Below are 19,676 nucleotides of genomic sequence, written 5' to 3' on the forward strand. Positions count from 1 at the left end.
TAACAAACTCGTCTGAAATTTTGGGTCGGATTTATTTTTTAGGGAACAATTTGAAAGTGATTTGCGGAAAATTACGGCAGTTATCGTTGTCCACGAGAAAGTGAAATATATATATACATATATATATATATATGTATATATGCTTTTGAGCTGACGGTGGCTTTGGAGTCTGGAGGATGTGAAACGCGAAGATATGTCGAAATTTTCCCAAAGTCGAGTCATGGTATCCATTACAATAGGTAGCTTTCTAATGAAATCTACTTAATAGCTTACCTACCTTCCAACACATTATGAATATACTACTTGGAATTCAGAATAAAATTAATCTGTTTATCATATTTATTCAACTAGTTTAGAGGAACATATATCGTGACTTAAACATATTTTTGATAGATTTAGATCCGCTAATATTATACCTCGCATTTAAAAATACATATCTAAAATTATACAAATGTGAAATTCGTTTAAAAACAAATCGTGAAAGAATTCCTTTAAGTTTAGAAATGAATTTGATTCCAACACCTAAACCACTGAAAGTACTTCATATTGACAGCGTTTTTTTTTTTAAACAAAAGATTTTGTCAATTTAGATAGTATTTTAGGTGTACACAAGTATAACGGATTGAAATATCACAATCGACCGAAGCAGCTGATAAATTATTAAATTAATTAACTCATTATAAAATACCTGAAAAAATTATTTCTAATAATGACACCGAATTCAATAATTAAAAAATTAATGCGAATATATAAAATTAAAATATATTTTAGAAACACGACATCCATCGTCAACGTGAAAGATTTCAGTCTACGCTAATTGAACATATTAGAATTTTTAACCGACAAGAAGTAAAAAAACTAAAGGATTAAAAATAAAATAAAATATGCAGTTATTGCGTATAACAGTAGCGTTTATTCTGTTACCAAATTAAAACGGTTTGAAAATTTTATGGACATAACCCAACTTCATTATTAGAAGCTGATATTCAGCGGCAGGTAATAAACGATTACATTAACAATCATAAAGAAAAGGTGAAAAAAATGCATAAACAAGTAAAGGAAACTAATGAAAAAAAAAAATTTTAAATTCAAGGAAAAATAAATATAAATAAAGATTTACTGGATATCTCACCTGATGTTTTTATCAAGACTCTCCAAAAACGACGTAAAGCGAAAAATAGATAGGATGAAGGAAAAGTAAGTTCAGTGAAAAACAGCAGAAATAGATGAACGACGTATAATAAAAAAATCAAAATACATTTTACGACCTCGAAAGGTTAAACAAATACAACAGAAAAATCTTCCGAATACAGAAACTAATCGGTATTTGAATTCTCTTGTAGGTCCTCCTGTTCCTAAATGAATTCATCCTAGAGCAGCTGAAATTAATTCGTAAATGATCCCGATAGAATTGGATTTAGCCAAATTAGAAGCCTCTTTCCGTACATTTATTCATTATTATAGATAAGGTTTTAAATCATTTATAAAATTTAAATAATATTTCTGAATATGTATTAAATATTTTAATTATAAATTCTATAATGTAAGTAAAAATAGTCATAAGTCTAGAGATAAAAGTATTATTCGTACAAAAATGTTAATAAATGAAAAGTTAAAAATAGTCTTAGTAAGTAATTAAGTAAATAAAAGAGGAATTGTTAACGGTCTCAGTTCGATTGTTAAATTCTTTACTACCAATTTAGATGCTATGATGGAGAAAAATATAAAAAATTGTTAGAAGAAATAAAGCAAGATATTGTAAATCAGATTAATTACCAGTACTCTGTTAGTACAAATATTAAATATTATTAGTTTCATAAAACAGTTATATAATTGAAGATAATTTTATGGAATTACGTAATACGTAAATGATTTTGTTGACTTAGAAAAATTAAGAAATTTCGTATATCTATATGTAAAAGAATTAATCTGTAAAATAAAGTTTTTTGTTTCTAAAATATTATTCGTTAAAAGAAATAACTTATATAAACAGAAAAGATAATTGTCTAATTTTACATCCGGTATCCAAAATATAAAATTTTGAAAAATGTAAAATAATCATACACCTTTATCCACTGTTACAAAATTTATTTAAATATTTCTCCAAATTATGAATTCGTGTCTGCTACTTTCAAGATGTTATAATGACTGTGAATGTTTATTTTCTAACGATCGCTATGATTCAGAATTTATAAATATATAATTGTTTAATTTTTAACTTTATTTCATTGTTTTTTTGTTTTTTTTTTTTTAATTATTTTTACTTGCAATGTACAATTTTTTTACTTCTGTTCAAATAAAGTAGTTAAGAACGTGCTTTTGATAATTGCACCTGGGGTTAAAGGTGTAGTCCAAATACTGAAAACTTTAACCTAAAACAGAAACCAAATAAGTTTTTTAATATAACCGTTTTAAAATTAACCCACCATGTTGGTCTAGCGGTCAACTCGTCTTCGCAGATCAGCTGATTTCGAAATCGAGAGTTCTAAGGTTCAAATCCTACTTTTATACGGATTTGAACAGTAGATCGTGGATACCGGTGTACTTTGGCGAGTTGGGTTTCAATTAACCACACATCTCAGGAACGGTCGAGCTGACACAGTACAAGACTAAACTCATTCGTCCTCTAAACTAATAATATTACGTGGTTCCGGAGGCTAAACAGAAAAAAAAAATTTTATTGTTAATTACAATATTCGATATTTTTAAATTTCTGCTTTAAATTAAAATAAAAAAAATATTTAGTAAAAAAAAAAAAAAAATTATAAAACCGCACGCGAATGTAATTTTATATAAATGTGCAATCGTCACGTTTACGTGCGCGGTTGTAATTATACATAAATTGAATATTAGGTAAAATTAAATAATTGAAAGCATCATTCATCATTACCCTTTTATGTACCGTTAGCTATGTTCTTTAGCTAACACGTACAAGTGAATTTGAAAAGTTGTATTCATTTATTATGTTTACAATTGTAAGTTATCACGGTTAATTAAAAATAAAAATGAAAAAAAAAATCAGAATAAAACTTTTGGCTAAATTTTTGTCGAAAAAAGTTAATAATAAGTCTGACAAACTAAGATAAAAACCGACCGCTTTGATCTGCAGAACACAATGTAGGTTTCAAGAAAAGTGAGAAAATATTTGTAAAGTATTTCATACCAAACAAAAAAGGCAATTTATCTTTCTAAAATAGATAGCTAATTTATTAATCACCAAATGTAGACAGAGGCAAAAGGTTTTGTTATTAACAGAAATCTAAACAAAAAAACAGAACTTCAAACAAAAAAACTAGAATATTGATACCCGAAATAATTATTAAGTAGAGCATATTTAAATAGAAATACGTAAATAAAACGTTTAGTCTACAAAAGATTCAGCAAAACCCCTGTTCTAGTGTACCGGAACTTACTTGAAAGCAAATTATATTAGTTACATATTTTTATAAAGTAATATGTACTTAATTTTAATTAAAATAACAAGAATAAAAATATATTTGACTAACCTAAAAATAATGATTTTTGCCAAAACAAAATCATTAAATTCCCATAAGTTAACCAATAATCACATTATTTGTGTACTACTTTTCTTATTACAAAATATTATTATTTGAAAGAACTTACCTAGTTTACACGTAGAATTATTTTCTAAACGGTTGTCTAGCTTCACGTAAAATACAAATATACTGAAATCTGAAAAATACACGTCTAATATACTGAATACGATAAATACAATCAAAATTTGATACGATTTTTAAAACACTTACAGAAAAGAAATAAAACATTATTTACTGTATGACAACGTTATTCGTTAACAACACTTTTAATAGATTAATAAATTATCAGAAAGAAAATGTAAGCTAATATTATTATTATGTAAGATTTGTTTATTTTTTCTACATCGCTGAATATAATGGAAACAGCTAATAATATTATAGACAATTATAATTTTTCATCAACGTAACATACATTTTGACACACGCAGTTTGATGAATTTCGACACGAGCCAAGAGAACGAGAGTCAAACGAGGGGAGAGAGTCTCTGCACACTCCCCCTCTCTTAATATACAGAGAATCTTAATATTAATCTTAATAGGAAGCTTGTATAAGAAACAGTTCGAACATTAGGTAGTGACAGGTGCCATGTTGCCAATTAATCTGATTTTTAGGTCCCTCTTGGCCCCTTGCCCGCGAAGATCGGCATCAGGTAAATTAACTGCGTTGAGTATTTGACTTATAACACATTTACATAGAATAAACCTACCAAGCTCTAACCGGCAAGGGATGAAAAAATAAAATTTTTAATTTTTACGGTAAAATTTTTTTATTTATTTTTTTACTTTTATTAACGAATCAGTATATTATAATTTTACTATTATTTATAAAAAAAAAAAAAAAAATTCCTAAAATATTTGAAATCGATGTTATATTCTCCATTTGACAGTACTATTAATGAGTAAAATAAAATTTTACTAAGTTGTAAAATTGTGTTGCAACTATAATGTATGCGTGAGTGTAAATTATTTAAGTTAATTGAATACTAGGTAAAAAGAAATAATTGAAAACCTTACTACCGTTTGGATTCCTTGGTTACGTTCCTTTGTTAACGTGTATATACGTTTAAAATTTGGTTTCAATTATTTTTTATGATTATAAGTTATTAAATGTTTAAAAAAAATAATATTAAACTGTCGGTCGGTCGCTTGTTCTGAGAGAGTGCAGTGTAAGAATACAGTTTAGATGGTGTGGTTATTTTCACAATTTTCACAAGCTCTGGCAGTTGAAGAAATTAGTTGTGGAAGACGGTTATGGAGTGGTGGGGAGAGACAGTGAAATTACGTCCGTGACTGAGAATAATGCGTATGGATCCAGCTGCCATCTTTGTTGTTTGCACAGTTCCATTTGGATTCTCATGTCTGTGGTCAGACTTAACTATTAATATTATATCTTATACGTTTATTTTAAATAACCCTCGTTGTTGGTCGAGGTAAGAATTTTTTATATATATTATTTTAATGTAGATTAAAATAAGTGTCATTATTTTTGTTTGCCTATTGTATCCAAACTTATCACGTAGTGAATTTTAAAATACAATTTGCACTCTCCTATTTTTACAAAATAAATTAACTATTTCATATACGCAAACGTTTCTGACTTTGTTTTCTATTTATAATACCGGCGAAATAATATCTCAAAAATAAACAAACAGAAACAAATTACGCAACTGGTTATAAATTTTCCAATTAATTGTTTAGGCCATTTGCAATTACTTAAAAAATTCATGCAATCTATTTGCAGCAACACCTTTATCATGTAATATTTCTATTGGAAATTTAGTGTTGGTCATCAACAAGAATACTTAACCTTGCATTGGAATCAACAGACAGATCCACATTGTGCAAGTTATCCACAACGTAGCAGTGTTGTTGATTTAAATTCTATTAATGGTCAGCTCTGAAGATCTATGCCTAAATTGTTTGTTGCCAGTGTCTGACAATTAATTGAATATAAAAGTACTTCACGTGTAACAGAATATTAAAATAATTTTGTAAATTGATAATATACTTTATCATTGTGACTTAATTGTTGTATTGTTTGAATATTCTTTAAATTGTGATAAATGTTACATACTCATTATTAATGTAATATTTTGTATATTTATATCTTACTCATATGCTCTTCTAGCATTCTACTCTAGACTAATTATTATATTAGGTTTACATGTACATTATAGTACTACACGCACATATGCTGACACATATAGCATGCACATGTATAAACACATATACACACACACACACACACACATATATGCAACACAGATATTGTGTTATGTTAAATGCGTTAAGTCGCTAAAGGTGCAATAAGTCATCATTTACTTTCTATCCAATGGCACCATGGTTATTCAGACCATTGGACATGTCTTCTGCATCATGAACACATTCAAAGAAATCCTAGTTGTATAGACAAGTACAAGTGCGCAAGTACATATATATTTTCATATTATTATAACATTTAATTTTAATGTTGTAAAAAATGATAGCATGATTTTTGGCGGGCAGTATGTTCAGACTCAAGTATCAATTCTTAATTATAAAAATTTCTGCCTTCTTACTAAATTTGTATATTCAGCTAGCCTATTTTATTAGCTGATATTTTATATATTAATGCATCATTAGCAAAATTTAGAGCTTTTACTCCCAACATACACACTCATTAACATATCTTTTTCAACAATGTAATATAAAATTTTAATGTTAACGTGTAATGATCGTAACTTGTATTTTATTTACTACGAAATATGAAATGGCAAAGTTCATATTTGTAGATTAATTACACCTGAGGTATTACACCGAAGCGGTTAGTTATTCGAACCGTATTTTGAAGTAAATAAGACTGTCTGATGTAGGCTTAATTTATTGTACATTCCACACAGACTGGAGACTGTAACAGATCGTTTTTTGAAGAGCTCGTTAATTTATCGCGTTCTTTTTTATGATTGAGATTTATGTAAACCGTCTGCGACATAGATGGAACTAATAATTTAATTGCAATGTAAGCGTAGTAAATTACTGATTATAAAAATAAACAGTAAACAAATGAATATACTTGAAAAATATTGTATTTATAAATTTAAACAAAAGTGTGAAATGATTAATCAACATAATCGTTTTTTAATATGTTATTAAAGTTATTAGTGGGTTGTAGCAGTTGGCAAGTGTAAGGTATGGGCAATGGCGTTGTTGTTACGATGTTTGTGGTCTAGGAGTTTGTTTTTTAAACTTTTATTTCGTTATTGTTATTGACTGATTTAAATCTAGAATTATGTGTACGAGATCTCGCGTCGAATAATTCTATTAGTTTTTTTTTTACCTTTTTCTTATAACGAGTTTGATATATATATATAAAAGATAGTGTTCAAGGCAATTATAACAATATTATTTTATGAACGATTTTCCAGACGTCTGGTCATACGGACGTTGGCATTTTTCAAACAGAATTCTAAATTCGTAAATACCGGACCTTAGCATTTTTTGAATAAAATTCTGAAGTTCGTAAAACTGGACATTGGTACTATAAGTTTACATTATTGTAACGTAAATATGCTATATATCACCAGGCTGAATATGTTCTAGGCTCAATCAACTTCTAATAAAAGTATCTATTGTCTTAATTTACCATTCTATCTTAACTAAGTTACTGTGATAGCATATAGGGATTCTTGTTTCCTATCCAGAAGATTTCAAATAAAACCAGTCTTATTTATTTGTACAGTCAACTTGAATCTTATAAAATCAAGAATGTAAATCCTTTCCAATTCTGGTTTAGTACAAAATACTATAACTTAAATATTTAATAATGCTACTCCCTTTTCTATTTTACAAATAACTGAGTTTCTTGGTTATTAGAAACTATATAATATTTATTATATACTTTGAAAATATCAAAATAATTTTCTCAACTAGTTGGTTGTTTGGTTAGGAAGTTTTAGAAATATGATCCAACTTTCAAACTTCCACATTTTATTCATTTTTTACAATGCCAGAACCATTTTTTGTAAGCTTTACCCCTTAATCTGATTTCTTTCTTCACTCCATTTTAAAATTGGATTCTATATTTCCTCTTCAACTTGAGGGTACTTTATTCCTTTTATCATACCTTTATAATGGAGATATAAATTATTTTAATAAAAATGTTAGAGTATTCTTTAATAATTTTACTTTAAGGAAAAGTAAAATAATGAAAATATAAGACGCATTGTAATTCCATGAATGATGTTAGAAATCAATTTAACAAGAATTGTGATGTACTGTTTACGCAAATATATTAGCTTCTTGAAATTTCCTTAAAATCTTTTAATTTTGAATTATCAATTCACTAATCATAAACATATTTTAGAAGACTAATGAAATTTTCTTTTCTAAATTTTTTTTTTTTGTTTAAATGATTCTCCAATTACTTAATTAGGAAGTTGTTTTGATTATAGAAAACGGCCTTTTTTATGTCTTACTTTTTAAAAATAAATGCATATATTTATTAAAATGTTAATAGCTACTAATATTTTACTATGCTCTTTCTTCTTCATGTTAATCCTTTATTCAAGGTCATGGATTAGGTGTTGAATTTATGTATCTCCCCATTTTAATGTCTCCTGCTTCCATTCTTTCTCTGTTAATCACCACACCACTTCACATTTCTTGCTTATATCCTCATCTTAATTATCCATCTCCTGAGCTTTTCTTTTGGTCTTAATCCTACAGTCTTATCATTCTTTCCATTTACTTCAAATTATCTGCATCTATAAATTCTCTTCCCAACTTTTCCATATTAGTAATTCCTAATATATATCAATTACTTTTGTAATTGATCTCACTTTCTTTTCATTATTTTTGTTTTTACTTATTTTAAAATTGAATTTGTTACCAGAAACAACATTCATTATTTCCTGTAAAATAAAAAAATCGGAGATTCAATTCATCTTGTTTTTTTTTATGTACATAAATTTCATTAAATACATTCTTACATTATTAATAATACATTCTTATTAAATTTCATTATATACATTCTCCTTAAATCCTCTCTTTCATTTTTATTATTATTCCTAATGTATTTTATGTGATTTGGGTTGTATTGTATCTTTATGTATGTTTTTATTTTTTTTTTTTTTTATAATATGGAAGCCTTTTTATTAAGCCCATCCAATATTTAAAAAAAAAGTATTAAATTAAATAAATTGACATAAAAAAACCATGTAAAAAATTTTTTATCCTATTAACACTAACAGAGCTACTGTGTAAGACCAGAGGTCTTATTTTTGCAGTAGTGGCAATCCTGTTTTGCTAAGATTGCTGCTTGCCTCAGTAGTTTCTTACCACAACCCCCATAACCTTACCTAAGAATTTTTAGTTGTGATTAGTCATTTAGCAGTTACACATCGATTGTTAAAACTATACCAGCCTCCTATACCCGCTAGCTCCATTGAAGAAACCTCCATACAAAAAGAAATGAGAGCGATCCCGGACAACATGGTGGAAGCAACAATGCAAAGTCTGAAAGATAACAGTATGTAGAAGTCAGTAGAGAATATTTGTCTTATATGTTATTTAAAAATTGCAAGTATTACCAATAAGTAGTATTATTTGATCTAATTATCAGGTTCCTATGTATTAGCCGTTAACAGTAAATGTAACTTTTGCTTAGCTTTACAAAGCGTATGTTACTGGTGTAGGTAAATATTTGTATAGGATACTGAACTAAATACTACGCCGATATGTTTATTAAATGCAAAGTTTTTATTGCAGTTGATTATTGCCGTGAGCTTTTGGTGTTAAACTACAGCCTAATGTCAAACATTAGGCTGTAGTTTACACAGTTACAGAGTATATGTGATTCACTCCCTTACTTGAAAATGAACAATTATCAAAATGCAAATGAAAATTTAAGTTCTCTAGTTTTTTAATTAATATGATTCTGATTTTATAGAAAATTACATTTCTCAGTTCTTGTTACATTTTCAGTTACTAGAGATTGAGGAAATAACTAATTTCTTTTTTCATAAATCTGCTATGACCAAAATAATTCTGAAAATTTATTTGATTGTCTGTAAAAAATTTTAAATGATATAGCTCATATTTGAAGTATGTACTGACATGGATAACACTTACTTATTGATGTTACTGCAGGCCTAAAATTTTTTAACATATTTACATTTCTGTGATTTCTTTTTTTTCATAAATTAGATGAGTTGAAAGATCAGCTACTAAGCTTCCAGAGGTTATCAGGCATGGCATTTACCTTATGAAATCTCACTTCCTTGAGATTTCTATTCATCCTAAACTACAAATTTTATATATATCCTCCACTACCTTTGTATTTTATCCATTTTGTTGTCACTAAATATGCCAAAACTTGAGGTTATTACTTAAAAGTGTGGTGTTTAACAGTGACATAGGTTTATTTCTATTCAGAAAAATTAATGTGCTTTTCTGAATGTCTGTGCGTACTGGATGATTTTAATCGTGTATGCATCAGCACAAAAGCTTATTTACTTAAAATGGTTATTTTGTTTTTCGTAACTTTGTATCAATTTCTTTAAACATCCTGTCTAACATGTTCATCTTCTGATAAAGCAGTTTGACATTTAAATCACATACTGTAGTCGCCTTGTGTTTGGAAACTAACCCTAAATACAGTAATTCTCATAGCGTGTAGCATATTCTTATTTATTAGCATTTAAGATTCAATATTTAAACCCATTTTTTTTTTTAATTCACCTACCTGGTGATTTTTCAGTATTCCTCTTGGCAACTGCCACATTCTATTTAATGTGGCAGCAATTACAAATATGAAACTATATAATTTATAATCTATACTTTATATTTTATTTATCTTAATATAATTTTTGATTCGCATCTGTTTTATCCATTTTGTGAAATATAAATTTCATTTCATCTTTCCACAAAGTCAGATTATTTTCCAGTTTTAATTATTTCCGGGCATTAATCGATAACACAGGGAATTTTTTGTAATTTGTCTGTTGTGGGTACACTGCTCAACCCACTCATTAAGTTGTCTGTGTAATGTGAGGTTATTAGCTATTCGTTATTTGGGTTTTCATTTTTTTTGGAAAATTTATTTCATTTTTTAATGCAAAAATTTTATATTGCGTTTTGACAGTTGTTTCATTCTAAGCATATCAGTTGGGCATGACAGATAGCTTCTGTGTGTTGTGTTGGTCAAATGGCAGTGTATGCTATTTTAAAACAATTTAAAGAAATTGGTTAATTTTCACCTCAAAGGAAAGGAAAATGTCAAAAATTTGTCAAACGTGTCAAATTTTTCACTCCAATTGCAATGTGCTGATTTAACAGAACTAACAGATAGCCTACTGACATGTACCTTTGATAATATCGTATTTTTATTTGCCTCATCAGTTTTTTGCAGATCCTGAATTTAATATATCAAATAAAATTGATGTCCTTATTGGAGCACAATTTTACTTAAATTTTATTAACCAACAAAATTAATTTGAAACTTTTTCCAAGAAACCAAATTAGGTAATATTCTAACTGTTTGTTTGCTATTAAAAATGATTTCTATGTAGATGATCTCATTACCAGTTCAGATTACCTAAATGGAGTTATTCTATTAAAGAACGATATGTCCAAATTATTACAACAGGATGGTTTTTCACTTCACGCGTGGTATTCTAACAATTGCGTTTTTTCTTTGTCTTATCATAATTCATCCATACCATCTAATCAAGAAGACAACATATGTACTGTTAAGAGTTCTAATGAACAAAAAGTCAGATTCACTAAATTTCCAAATCACTCATTCTAACAATTTAAAAATTTGTACTAAAAGGAATACTCTTTCCATCACAGCAGGTGTCTGTGATCCTCTAGGATTCATTGGCCTTATTATTATATTCATACAAACTGTTTATGTAGTCATTATGACAACTCAAGTTGACTGGGACAAAATATTACCCAAACCATTAATACAGTGGCTTTCACTGTATAATCAATTACATCTAATAGTCATGTAAGATAAGTAGATCCATTAGGTTTAATAAAAACAGAAAAATTCATTCTATTAAATTACATGGATTTTCTGATGCCTGTATTAATGGCTATGGTTGTTATATTTATATACACACTTATACTCCAACCATGTAATTACTAATTTACTGTTCTAAATCAAAATTAGCCCCTTGAAACAAATCATATTACCCAGACTTGAACTCTGTGGTTGTTTACTATTTTCACGTTTATTTGTGAAGGTTGTATAACTGCATTATACACTTTGATGAGATACACTTATACTCTGAATCAATCATAGCACTTTGTTTATTTCTTAATTATCAAGTAATTTTATTTAATTATCATTGTTAACTAAGAATGTTAATTTATAATGAGCAGAGAACAATTTAACAAAGGAACAATTAAATCCTTTATAACAAGAATCTGTACTTGTTATAGATATGTTATAACAAGATAAATATATTATGTACAGATAAATATGTTTCTCAACTTCATATTGATATTCATCTTTTACAAATTAAATTAAGAAACAAGAGTTGCTGCAAGGCAAATATGATGCCATTCAAATGCAACTTGAAATTGAAGATATTTGTGAAGATCGTGTACAGGTTGAAGACGATTTATGTAGTTTTGAATGTAAATTACAATGTGTAATAGATAATTTTAAGCAATCTACCATTGATCAAGAATGTAGTTACAGCAACTAAGCAAACAACTATAAAAGATTAATTTACAATTTTACAGAGGTAATGTTCTTAACTGGCAACATTATTATAATTTTAGTAATTTAGTATATAATAGAAATTATTTAAGTAACTTCTTTATTTACATACCTCCTTGAAGGATGAAGCATTAGCTATCATTAAAAATTTAGGTGTTTCTCATAATGCAGATTATATTTTACAACTAAATTCCATTAACTGAGAATCATTGTATAATTTATCCAAATTAATCATCAAAGTATCTTTCATATTTCAGTGCTCTTGAAGCAATGAATAATCCAATCAATACATATGAATTTATTATTGTTCGGTTGTTAACATCAAAGTTAGAGTACAATACTTCCAGATTACGAAGGAGAAATGTTCACCTCAATTTCATAGAATTCCTTTAGAAGGTAGATGCTTGAAAATATTAATGCAAATAAGTCAAAACCAGCAGCAAGACATCTCAAGACATATTCCAAGGGACAGCGATACAACATTGCAACTAAATCCTGTACTAAACATTTTAATATAAATGCTGATAAACAATACAAGGAAAATGATTTTATTTATTCAAAATTTAATTATAATCAATGTCTTAATTTGTAATTCTAATCATTGTTTACATTGTTGTAAGAAATTTTTAAGTTTTTCTGTTAATGAACGGAAGGAATTTTTGTAACATCATAATTGTTGTTTAGTTAAGGGTCATTGTTATTCTAAACATATATGTGAGATTTTTTCTCAAAAACATAACACACTTATTCATAAAAATAATATTAATTCTAAATTAAAATTATAAGTCTGACAATAATAATCGTACCTCGTTTAAATTGGTCAAATAAAACCATAATTTTATATACTGCATTATGTATTACCAATGATGTACATGGTAGTACTCAGCGAATTTACTGAAGCAAATGTTTGTACTTATGAAGCTTAGAACTTCCATTTATGAAAAAATGATATTCCTATCTTAGGAAAACACTTCCTCGTTCTGAATGTAGTGTTGAATTAACACTGCATTCTTTATATATGAATTTTTCACTCCAATTGCAGTGTACTGTTTTTACACCAGATAGCCTACTGACATGTACATTTGATAATATCTTATTTTAATTTGCCTCATAATCTGTATTTTGCAGTTCCTGAATTTAATATATCAAATAAAATTGATATCCTTATTGGACATCAATTTTACTAAAATTTTATTAACCTACAAAATTTATTTGAAACTTAAAATATCCTGTTCTCCAAGAAACCAAATTACAATATATCCTTGTTTGCTATTAAAAATGATTTCTATGTAGATGATCTCATTACCGGTTCAGATAACCTAAATGAAGTTATTCAATTAAAGAACGATATCTAAATTATTACAACAGAATGGTTTTCACTTCATATGTGGTATTCTAACAATTGCAGTACTTCTACGTCTTATAATTCATCCATACCATCTAATCAAGAACACAACATATGTACTTGTAAGAGTTCTATGGAACAAAAAGTCAGATACACTAAATTTCCAAATCACTCATTCTAACAATTTGAAGTGTTATACTAAAAGGAATACTCTTTCCATTATACTAAAAGGAATGCTCTTTCAGGTGTCTGTGATCCTCTTGGACTCACTGGCCGTATCTTATATTTTCATACACACAGTTTATATGCAGTTACCCATTCATTCATTTCACTAGAGGTATACCTACTAATATATTTTCTGATAACTCTGCTAACTTTCATTCTGTTGATACAAGTTGTACAAAATATTTCTAACTTTTAAGATCAGACAAATTTAAAACAAATATTCAAAGCTTTTCCACATCACAAGGAATTAGTTGGTCATCTATTCCTCCTTCATTTCTTCATTTTAGTGGTTTGTAGGAAAGTGCAGTCAAAAGTGTCAAATATAAATAAGTCTTTTAATAGGACACTAAATATCTGTGTTTGTCTTAATTCTCGCCTAATTTTTGCTATTTCCACTGACCATAGAGACCACTGGCTCTCTAGGACACCAGGTTCACTGGGACATTTTCAAGGGTTGTGACACAATTTCAAAACCCAATTCCTGGAAGGCAATGGAGTGTTGCAATGAGATTTTGCACCATACCGTACTGCCAAAAAAGTAGAAAATGTTTTCAAAGAATGAAACATTAAAGTGTTCTTCTGGCCAAGCAATCCCACGCAACCCAAATGAAAATCTTTAGGCAATAGTAAAAAAACAACTCTGAACGCAAAAACTGACCTAATTAATCAGTAATATTATGGTTTCATGAAGAAATCAAATAAATGTTTGGTATACTTGTTGCATGGATGCTAAATCGTGTATGTTAAGTGATTAAGAATAAAGAAAAACATATTAATTAGATATTCACAAAGTGTACGGGTATGATTTTGTACCAACATAAAGTTAATTTTTTATTAAATAACATCTGCATTTGGATTAATTTGCTTGCTTAAAATAAATATATTTAGCATTTAAGATTATTTTATTTTTAACGTCCAATCATTCTAATTTAACTTTGTGTTTTACAGGCATGAAAATTTATCAATATTTAAGCAACTTGGGTGTAAGAAACTGTATTTATTATTGTTCCGAGTGAAACAAAATCTAAATTGAGGTGAAAAATGAAGTGTTTCATTAAAAAAAAAAATCAGGTTAGTGAAATTGCATTTTCTTTTTTATAACAAGATATTACATTATAATTTTTAGTGGTATCAACAAAATTTCAATAGTACTAATTATAAAATTATTAAAGTACTAATAATAATAATAATAATACCTATTCTTTGATTTCATACTTATTTATTCTTATATAATTGATTAAAATAAATTCACACTCAAATCTATGAATTTAAAAGAGGGCATAAATAATACAAACCTCTTCAGGATTAGAAAACCAGAATATTGTAATCCTTTCTGTTATGGACAGGGAAAGATTAGAAACAAGTATGAAATTATTTCACTGAAAAACACAAAACATAATTAAAGAAAAAGCATTGTTATTTGTAATTTTAATGTGCGTTTTTTTGTCAAGTGGCAATAGAAATGAATATTACTGTAAATTTGTTAGACAAGCCAGACATTTTATAAATAGTGGAATTATAGTAATGTATTTCTAAACAGTACCACTTTTGATCATTTTTGGTAACAGGGTTAAGATGACTTGTCTTCACAGTTCAGTATGTTAAGACTCAAATTCTTAATGAGAATTTTCGGTTCAAGGAATGTAGCAAAAAATGCTGATGCTTTTATGGAATCAGTCATTCATCCTGATTGGGGGACCCCCAATCCCTTACAAAGGTGTGATGTCAGTGAGGCAGTTATGCTATATGCTACACTTGTCTGGGCTCACCGCTTGGCTTTTAGGTGTTATGCATACATTTTGCTACAGGCCCAGTGACTCTTTTTGGCTGTTATAGATGGTTATACAACAGTCTTGCGGACTGTGGAGGCAGTCTGTGTTATAGCTGGAAACCAAGATATCTTGGCTAATGAGCGTAAGGAACACTGCATTTCCAAGGTAAATAACCTATTAACATCAAAACGAAAGTAGGAGATGGAAGCCTGGAGCCTTGTGTCTTGGCAGGTCAGGTGGGACAAATCCCACACAGGTTGCTACACGCATGGTATATTTCCTATAGTGTCTGTTGTAGGTGTGATTAGATGGGTTTCCCCCAGTCAGTATATCGGAAAGTTTGGCTAGGTTTCATTTGGTAGATTCAAGTCAATGCTTAGATTTTGGGACTGATGATACAGTGGAGCACGTCCTGTACGTCTGTCTCTATATGAGGTCAAACATTCACGAGCTGTTAGGGAACCTGAGAGAATGCATTCCTTTCTGGATCTCCATATTAACTGGATGATCCACAAGGAGTATTCTGTAGTGGCTGGTTTTCTTCAAGCCATTTTCTTTGTTTATTTTTAGTATGGTTTTCTTAAAGGGGTGGAAGAGAACCCCATTTATGAGCGCCTGAGCAGTGTCGAGCTCACTAACAGGTTTTGTAAGATGTTATTAAATATGTATGTGTTCCTCCAGACTACAGACTAAACCACCCCTGGCTACCCACCCTTCTTGATACAGCTGGCTGATGTGCATTACTCATGGAAGGGGGAAATACACCCTCGCACACATTCAAACACCATAGTCAACAGGTGCAGTTGGTTTTGTAGGTCTGCAGAGGGAGTTCAGTTGAGGTATTTGATCACGGCAGGATCCTGGGTGGCTAGGGTTCCGGCCTAGGCATTGGATTGGTTGGAGGTAGGCGTAATGGCATCGTGCCATGGTTATATTGGTATTGTTTGATTCGATTTGGGGCTTTTACATCGGTGGCATCCTGACTGATTACTGTGAGATGTAATCAGAGGGTCTAAAAAGACGACATCCAGTAAAGCCCCTCAGGATTTGGAACAGAGGGTGTGGTGTGGCGACTGGTGACATTACCGTTCTTCCCCCTACAGGGTTGGGATGCCCAGATAACAAACACTATTATTGAATTTTTTTTTATTGAATATGATGTAATATATAATATATTGAATATGAATAATATATCGTAATATGATGGGTTAGGGATTGTGATTGTTTTCTATTAAATTCTATTAAGAATTTCAATCACAGTATAGCTACTATCACAGATCCTTTTAAGGAAAACAGATGCCGAAATATTTTGTGATTGACATGGTAGTGTCCCTTTTGAAGAAGTTCCAGGTCGATAAGTTACTTTTTTGAGTAAGTTTGTGAGATTTAGTGCTCTCACAACCAGTATAGAGTATTTAACAAATGAGTAACATTCCATCTTGGAGATTTAGTAGTAATTAATTTATCAATGCAACAGCAAGAATTGTTAATGATTTAAACAATTACAAGACAGTTATTTATTAATTACTACCAATACACAAAAATTAATATGTTCGATGCAGTGGTCATCTGTATTCAGTTCATTATTTTAAAAATATTCTAAATGTTTTGTATATTCTTATAACAATTTAAAATTAAAAATACTTTATTTATTAATTAATAATAATTTAATTATTTATTTTAAGATTATTTTTAATTTAAAAATTAAATATTTTTTTTAATTTCAGTACTGAAGAAGCATATGAAAGCAAGTTTTCTGAAGCTAAATATGACAATTGAATCTCAAATTTAAAAAAAAATCATGTTGAGTCTGACATCCAATTACATAGCTATTGTCTAATGCTCGCATGTACAACAATTAACACAATCTCCTATTAGTGTTATTAGGTTTTACATCTGGTTTGGAGGACCAAAAACGGTTAGCACCTTCCTTGAATCATTCAAGGATTGCAATTGTTAATGATGTTTGATGTACTAAATAATTATTGAATTGTAAATAAATGATTAAAAAATTATTACACATTCACAAAAATGTAAAAACTTGAAAAAATATTATATGATGATAGCCATTGAAAATGTTTAAATAAATTACAAATGTACACTTATAGTTCAGGTTGAATTTAATTTGAATATAAAACGCATCAAGATTGTAATAATTGAACGCGTTAAAGAATTGCTATGTGTGTATAATTTAATAGTGTGAGTGTTGCTGTAATGAGTGGAGAAAGCCAACCGATCTATAAGAAAATGCTTTTAACTGCTACACCTTAACAAGACATTATTCTTATTTGTAATATGGCTAAGTTAAAAAGCACCTTATAAATTATAAGTGGGTTTTTTAATTTACTTTTTTCAATTCGTATATGATTTTGAGTTCTGAAGTATCTTTTTAATTTTACTGAAATACATTTATTTTTTTACATTTTTGTTTCTTTAAGTATGCACATGAGTGATATGCCCAGAATGTATGATTAACCTTTTTTTAATTTTTCCAGCTTTCTAATTACCTAGATTTTGCCTTGCAAAGATCAGTCCGAATAATTGGAGTTTTACTGTAGTATTTATAAGAATCTGAAAAAAAATATGTGAATTTCTCGTTTACGGATTATTATTTTATTTGAATGTAACAATTATTAACCTTACAGATTTTGTTATAAAATTTGAAAAAAGTTAAAATAAATAATTATTTAATAATAAATAATAAAATAAATAATTATTTAATAATAAAATAAATAAATTTATTTATATTTTTAGTTTTCCTGTTACAATTTGAAAATATTTATATTTTACTAGTATTCTTTTAAATTATCATACTATGGATTGTAACAGGCATACTGAAAAATTAAAATAAATTTATTTGTTATTCTCATAAAAAGTTTTAGGATAATTGAGTTCCAAATAAAATAATAATCAGGTACATCAAGTTCTTATATTTTTTTCTAGATTCTTATAAATTCTATATGAGAAATCATTTGCGTTAGTGTGAGTAAGAAAAGAATAAAAGTTAAAAAAAATTTCAACTTAAGACCTCTAGATTATAAGACTCAAATATTTGCCACAAAACTGCTGTCACTGCTGTGATTATGCTGTGATTATGAGGTATGCAAATAAATTGTTATAATCACTCAAACAATTTTAAATTGAGTTTTCTTGGAAAAGGCGCCAAATTGGATTGGAGGCTGCCATTTTAAGTTTAAAGTAGAGATCCCTTCCCCTCTGCAAAAGGGCATCAGTAAACAATATTTTAAGCTGACCGCGTTTCCTTATGAGCTGAATATACTGCTGCAGATCAGTGCATATTCCGCTTAGCTGATATCAATATTTGTTCACAATTAAGATTTATAATGTCAAATGAAGGACCTCTGATTTATGCCTCTTCTATCAGAGCTGTTATAAGAAGAAGTACTGGATAAATAATATAGAGCGACAAATTAATTAACTTTTTTTTGTTGTAATACAATACATAATATACTGTTCCTTGGATTTATTTGAGAATAATAAATAAGAATTTCACTTTGGCTAGTGTCTGCCTCTGTTATTTTTCTATCAAGTTTATGATTTGTAATCGTGAAAAAAAAGGTTCATATGGTGACTGCGTGAAACTAACTTAGTGTAGTGAGTTAACTCACTAACTTAGTGAGTTTAATGTTATTCTATGAACTAAAATAATTGGAAGCTGTACAGTCAGAGAATTTTTTATCTTTTTTTTATGAGACCAAATTGCTGTTCATCAAGTAAAAAAAAGATGTCTGCTGCTTTACAGAATTGATGATAATGATAATAATAATAATAAAGTGCTATGAAATGGGCACTGCAAAATAGGTAAGTTAGATTCTCTAAAGATAACAAAAATTAGTTTTTATATTTAGGTAACTATAATTTTATAACAGTATGATTAATTTGAAGAAATCAACTATTATAATTTGTGGATCTTTAGTAATTTTTCGATTTAGTAATATTTATCTTGTTAAAGCCTCTTGAAATGGATTTTACATTCCGATTTAAGCTCTAACTAGTTATTGTGATTCTTTATGGAAGTACCTGATCATGTTTGTGTTAGTAATGTT

The 19,676-nt window shown here is 28.5% G+C and overlaps 2 long non-coding RNA genes across 4 annotated transcripts in view; one reads left to right on the forward strand and one right to left on the reverse strand.

Moving 5' to 3' along the window:
• LOC142319644 (uncharacterized) overlaps window positions 1–3,834 on the reverse strand; it is a 49,857-nt gene extending 46,023 nt beyond the window's left edge. For 2 of the 3 annotated variants that reach the window (XR_012755243.1, XR_012755244.1), the window contains exons 1-2: window positions 3,625–3,831; window positions 2,427–2,657 (exon numbers count right to left, since the gene is read on the reverse strand). This is a non-coding gene — a long non-coding RNA (uncharacterized LOC142319644). Of the gene's footprint in view, window positions 1–2,426; window positions 2,658–3,624 lie in introns of all 3 variants that reach the window. The other variant, XR_012755242.1, reaches the window with a different exon arrangement.
• A 1,033-nt stretch (window positions 3,835–4,867) lies between these two features.
• The window catches only part of LOC142320365 (uncharacterized), a 54,571-nt gene continuing 39,762 nt past the window's right edge, over window positions 4,868–19,676 (forward strand). Inside the window, exons 1-2 of the long non-coding RNA XR_012755358.1 lie at window positions 4,868–4,987; window positions 14,786–14,908. This is a non-coding gene — a long non-coding RNA (uncharacterized LOC142320365). The remainder of the gene's footprint in view (window positions 4,988–14,785; window positions 14,909–19,676) is intronic.

The sequence above is a fragment of the Lycorma delicatula genome, chromosome 2, assembly GCF_047948215.1.
Source record: "Lycorma delicatula isolate Av1 chromosome 2, ASM4794821v1, whole genome shotgun sequence".
NCBI classification, from domain to species: domain Eukaryota; kingdom Metazoa; phylum Arthropoda; class Insecta; order Hemiptera; family Fulgoridae; genus Lycorma; species Lycorma delicatula.